Source organism: Chelonia mydas, chromosome 8, assembly GCF_015237465.2.
Source record: "Chelonia mydas isolate rCheMyd1 chromosome 8, rCheMyd1.pri.v2, whole genome shotgun sequence".
In the NCBI taxonomy this organism is placed as follows: Eukaryota; Metazoa; Chordata; order Testudines; family Cheloniidae; genus Chelonia; species Chelonia mydas.
Window position 1 is genome coordinate 63419560 of NC_057854.1, and position 6000 is coordinate 63425559.

Below are 6000 nucleotides of genomic sequence, written 5' to 3' on the forward strand. Positions count from 1 at the left end.
CATCTAATGCTGGGCCCCTAAGGCTCTCTGTCAGATATCTTAGCTTTTCTGCATCTGGTATGGCCCACTCCTGCAGCATTTCAGTGGTATGCTCTAACCAGGGTTCAGATTCCCCTTCCCCAGGTATTGGGCTGGGATCCCCCAGCAAATAACCTTAACTTATGACAGGAGTTTGACATAGCATGGGACAGCACAACATTTTCCAATGTTTGCCCCAGTGCTTTTGCCCAATCATCAGCTGAGGCTGCAGCCCCTGAGCAGGAGGCTGCTGAGCCAAGGCCCAACAAACCTGACATATTAGCCATTATACAAACAGTAATTTCCTCTGAAATCACTGAGAGCTGTGTTAAGTGTGTGTGTGGAGGGGGGGGGGTGGGGGCTGAAGACATATTGGTGAGCAGCTGGCCGAGAGGCGCAGCTGGCTGTGAGGACAGGAGCAGAACCCCACAGAGAGGCATGGCAATCAGTCGTTGAGGGCCCAAGCCGCGGAGCGTGTAAGGTGTCTCCATACCTCCCCCTCCCCCCCCCCCCGCCCCTTTCACCCAGGCTGGGAGGTGAACACTGAATTCTGGGGCTGCACTGACCAAGGACAGCAACTGTGAGTGGTGTGACTTAACTGTGAGTGGGTTGCTGGACTTAAGAACCCAAAGGGAAAGGACATGGCCCAATCTACATGGGGGTGGGTCTTCTGGTTCATGGTTTGTGTTTATGAATCCTATTTGTGGTGTTTCCCCAACATAATGCCACATTGTTTCCCTCCTTTATTAAAAGGCTTTTGCTACACCCAGACTCTGTGCTTGTGAGAGGAGAAGTATTGCCTCTTAGAGGCACCCAGGGGGTGCCTCTGTAATTGTCCCAGGTCTCTGGGTGGGGGCTCAAGCCGGTTTTGCATTGTGTTATTGAAAAGGGACCTCTAGATACTGAACCCGGCTCTTGTTGCTGCCAGCTCTGGTGGGCAGAAGGGTTACAGACAGAAACAGTGGGAATGAAGCCAAAGATGAAGAGGCCCACAGTCACAAAGCAGATCAGCAGCAGATGCGTAGTGCGTGACTCCTGCATTTGGGGAGGCTGTGTGCGCCTGGACTGTGGCCACACCTCCAGACCATGGCCCTGCCCTAAGGCCCACCCCCCCAAGCCTCTTCCCCCCAAAGCACTGCCTGTGCTCCACCCCTGGCCCCAATCCACCTACTCCCTGAGTCCCCCCACCTGCCACTGGCACCTCTTTGCCCCCTCCCCCAGTCCTCCCACTGGCTGGCCAGTCAAGTCACCAGCCACTCACCGGTTGCACGCATCTCTTCACCCACTCCAGCAAGGCCCACATGCAGGCAGAGTGGGGACGGGAAGAGGCGGAGCCTTGGGGGAAGAGGATGTGCTGGAGTGGGGCCTTGGGGCGGAGTGCGGGTGGGGCCACGGCCAGGCTGTGCACCCTTTCAGCAGCGGTGCACTCCAAGAGCAGCAGGCCGGCTGTTTGGGGAGGCTTACCCTCCCCTGGCCTCTTAGATCTGCCGCCTGTGAGAACAGAGAATAAAAACCATGGGCTTCTGACACCAAGTCCAGTGCCCTGGTCACTAGATCATGTTGTCTTTGCAACATTATTAATTAGTGAATCCTCATCACCCCAGGAGGGAGGGAGGTAAATAGCATCTATGTTATACAGAAGGAGAAACTGAGTTACAGAGAAGTTAGGTGACTTGCCCAAAGTCACACAACAAATCTGCGGTAGAGCTGTTGACCCCCAGACCGTTTGGTTTTAACTGAGCCCATGCTTCCTGCCCCTAAGGGAATATCCCCTCTTGAGACTTTTCTCTCTTAAAATCTGATTCTTTCAGGAAATCAACCAAATTTGTATTAACCATGAAAACATTTTTTAATATTCAATATTTTATTGAATTCCTTAAAATACAGATTAATCTGAGATTAAGGTAAAACAGTGCCACAGGTAAGCATATTAATATAGCATCATATTAAAAAAAACTATTTTATATGAAGAAATGATTTTTTAAAAAAGTTTGGTCTCTTTTATCTAAATAGAAAAGCAGAACAGGAAATAGAAGAAGGAAGCATAGTGTAGAGTTATCACTTCTGTGGTGCTCAACTTTTGCAATGATGAGTGCCATAGAAATTCCTATATATAAATTCTGTAGCACCTTCCATTCAAGAATCTCAACACACAAAGTAGGAGAAAAAAGCAGTGAAAGGAAATAGTACAGCATGTAATCTAAAAATAGATTCTAAGTACTGCCAAGCTGTCTTCACTGTTCTGAAATCTATACAAGTTCCCATCTCATAAGAAGCTGCTTCTGGAATTGATATCCATTTCCTTTTCATTAGAGTTCTCAGATTTTTATCATCTTAGACTTATTGCCTTGGCAACCAATAAACATATATTATATGAGATTTTTTCCCTTGAAGTTTTTTATATTTGAAGTGTAATAAAGAGACAAAATTTAAGAGGGAAGTAGTGGCCCAGATTCATCCCTGGTTTACTGCACTAACTTCTAACAATGCTGAATTAGATTTTTATAATCTCTAACTGCTTTGGGTGTATCTATAGGCTGTAGAAGATAATTCTATAAAAGGAAAGAAATCTGAGTTATATAAACTTTCAAATGTCTTCTCTTCCTCAGAATAGGTCCAAGAATGACACTTCTGGGGAAGATAGAGCAGGACCATAAATATTTTTCAAATTTTGTTCCTGTTGTAGGAATTTACCAAAATGTTAAGTTTCAGAGTAGCAGCTGTGTTAGTCTGTATCCACAAAAAGAACAGGAGTACTTGTGGCACCTTAGAGACTAACACATTTATTTGAGCATAAGCTTTCGTGAGCTACAGCTCACTTCTTTAGATACATGCAGTGGAAAATACAGTGGGGAGATTTTATGTACACAGAGAACATGAAACAATGGGTGTTACCATACACACTGTAACGAGTGATCAGGTAAGGTGAGCTATTACCAGCAGGAGAGCGGGGGCGGGGGGAACCTTTTGTAGTGATAATCAAGGTGGGCCATTTCCAGCAGTTGACAAGAACGTGTGAGGAACAGTAGGGGGGGGAATAAACATGGGGAAATAGTTTTACTTTGTGTAATGATACATCCACTCCCAATCTTTATTCAAGCCTAAATTAACTGTATCCAGTTTGCAAATTAATTCCAATTCAGCAGTCTCTCGCTGGAGTTTGTTTCTGAAGTTTTTTTGTTGAAGAATTGCCACTTTTAGGTCTGTAATCGAGTGACCAAAGAGATTGAAGTGTTCTCCGACTGGTTTTTGACAGTTATAATTCTTGACATCTGATTTGTGTCCATTTATTCTTTTATGTAGAGACTGTCCAGTTTGGCCAATGTACATGGCAGAGGGGCATTGCTGGCACATGATGGCATATATCACATTGGTAGATGTGCAAGTGAACGAGCCTCTGACAGTGTGGCTGATGGCCCACCTTGATTATCACTACAAAAGGTTTTTTTTCTCTCCTGCTAGTAATAGCTCACCTTACCTGATCACTCTTGTTACAGTCTGTATGGTAACACCCATTGTTTCATGTTCTCTGTGTATATAAAATCTCTCCACTGTATTTTCCACTGCATGCATCCAATGAAGTGAGCTGTAGCTCATGAAAGCTTATGCTCAAATAAATTTGTTAGTCTCTAAGGTGCCACAAGTACTCCTTTTCTTTTTACCAAAATGTTGTTTCTCTGAAAGTTTTTAAAATTCGGAGTCTGTTAAGGAAGTAACTTTACCATCTGCAAAATTAGTAAACTTTTGAAATACTCTTATTATAATGCAATGGCAGCTGTGTTGAGGTTGCATTGCAAAATTCATTTTTAACAGGAACTTTAAACCTCCCTTCCATTAAAATCTCATTGAAATAGCAAAAACCAAAACAAATTTAAATAGCACCCAAAATTTATAATCTTTCATGGTGATTTGATGAAACTTGAACTGATACAAAGAGAATAATGAATTTAAAAATCAACTTTTAGCAATTTCCCCCCCTCACTGAGTTGTCTCACTTTCTGCAAGAAATTCAAAACACTCTGGGACTGTGTCAGATATATTGGTAGTTTTTGTCTCTAGAGTATCTGATAACTATAATTTAACAACAAATCTGCCATGGTGTAAATACTGCCCCTCACTTATGGAAGGAAGTTGGGGGGTGTCTGACCAAATATCCCTACAGCCTTGGGGAAAGTTCACTGAAGTAGGAAAGAGGATATCAAGAATCATAATTTCACCTTTCTTGAGTGCTGTTTAAATCCCCATGGAATTCATTACCCCTTGTTATTGACTACAGCCATGAACCCCAACCTAGAAGACAGATAAAGAAGAGCCACTAAACATTTCCCACCATCATAGCATTTTTTAAAAATAAATCAGCAGAGACATGTGCAAGGTTGCTGCAGGCCCAGAACCAAGCTCCCTAATATAACACACCCCCATCCTAGCCACTGCACCATGATACCTTTCAGAGCCACTTAACCCAGTTTTGGTTATCCTGTCTTTAACTAGTATAAACAACACTGCTCTCTGAGACCTAGGGATAGAATCTAGGATTCCTGATCACCAGTATTCTATCAATGATGAGTAAATAGTTGTGTAATCCACTATTGCAGTGTGTCAAGTCCTTCTGCAGTGGCTGGTCTATAAAGGGGCTAGAATTTACGCCTGTATCTCAAACAGTGTAAGGGTCTAACTTAGGGATATGAAATCCTTTGTAGTCAAGTGGTTCAAACCCTATTGCTGACGTATGGAGGAATGGTGGTGGTACAGTTGCACCGAAAAACACTGCTTTAAAACAGACTTTGTACTTCAATTCTGCTAGTCTGTACATTATTGTGTGAATCATCAAAATTCACACTTCAATCATTTGTCTCACATTTTGCTTTTGTAACCAAGTCAGTGTGTGAGTTGTGTCCCCCTCTGCCTCCAATTCAGAGGATGCAAGTCTGTGTCAACTCAGCTTGAGAGCCTGGCTCATTAGCACAAACTTTTAGTTCTGGAGATGATTGGTTTTATCCCTGGCGTTGGCCAAGATAGCAGCTGTCACACGTATGGCGTACACGTACACGTATGCCAACTAGTATAGAGCACAGGGGTACATAAAGGTTACAAGGATCCCTTGGGTCTAGCACCTACCTACCAGTTTATCCAAGAGTGCCATGTAAGGTTTGTTTTGAAAGCCTGTGTCACACTGGTCCTCATTAAGTGTGAAATGTTAGTATGGATAAGATGTAAGGAGTTATGAATATATGCTGAAAAATGTTCTTAAGGTCTGCAACTTGGGGCTGGTCACCAGAAGAGGTGAGAAGCAGATTTTTCAGGCAAGAGATGTTTGTCTGAATGTAAATTGAGTATTGTCTGGTTCACAAAATCAAGTGATTGCAAATTCTCCAGGGGAGACCCTACACAGGAAAACACAAGCAACGGGGATTATCCTGTTTACAAGTGCAGACAATGGATTTTTGTACCTCAACTGTAGAGCGAGACAAACTCTGGATCTTTCCACTAAGGCAGTAAGAGGACAGCATGCTTGTTTCATGAATGAAAGATCACAGCCAAATCTGTATGCAATACGCTGGAAGGATTTTGGGTGAGCTTTTGCTCTTATGACATGACAATGTCTTATTAATTCTATGTAGGCTTTTGTATGCATGCTATGATTTTCTTTTAGATGTAAACAATTATTTCCAATATTTCTGCTTGCTATCATTTGAATCTCTGTTAAATAATCTTACACTTGCTTGCTCTATAAACATATCTAAGCACTGTGTGTTAAGCATGTGATGGGTTCGGTCACAGAGATCCCCTCGGAACTGTCTCCTAATGTGCTGAAATTACCTCTGAGCCCATTTTCCCTGCCAGCTTGGGACTTCAGAACCCTGCCTTGTTGAGTTGGACACGCTAGCCTGCTGCAACACAGACCCAGGTCTGGTCCATGCCCTCAAAGTGTCAGACTTTAACCAAAAACTGCTCAGCAGGTCTCCTATCTCCAGCACCCAG

General features: G+C 43.3%; 1 long non-coding RNA gene across 1 annotated transcript in view; it reads left to right on the top strand.

Annotated features, from left to right (window-relative positions):
- The window catches only part of LOC122461512, a 49745-nt gene extending 44222 nt beyond the window's left edge, over positions 1-5523 (top strand). Inside the window, exon 3 of the long non-coding RNA XR_006283449.1 lies at positions 5395-5523. This is a non-coding gene — a long non-coding RNA (uncharacterized LOC122461512). The remainder of the gene's footprint in view (positions 1-5394) is intronic.
- The last annotated feature ends 477 nt before the right edge of the window (positions 5524-6000 follow it).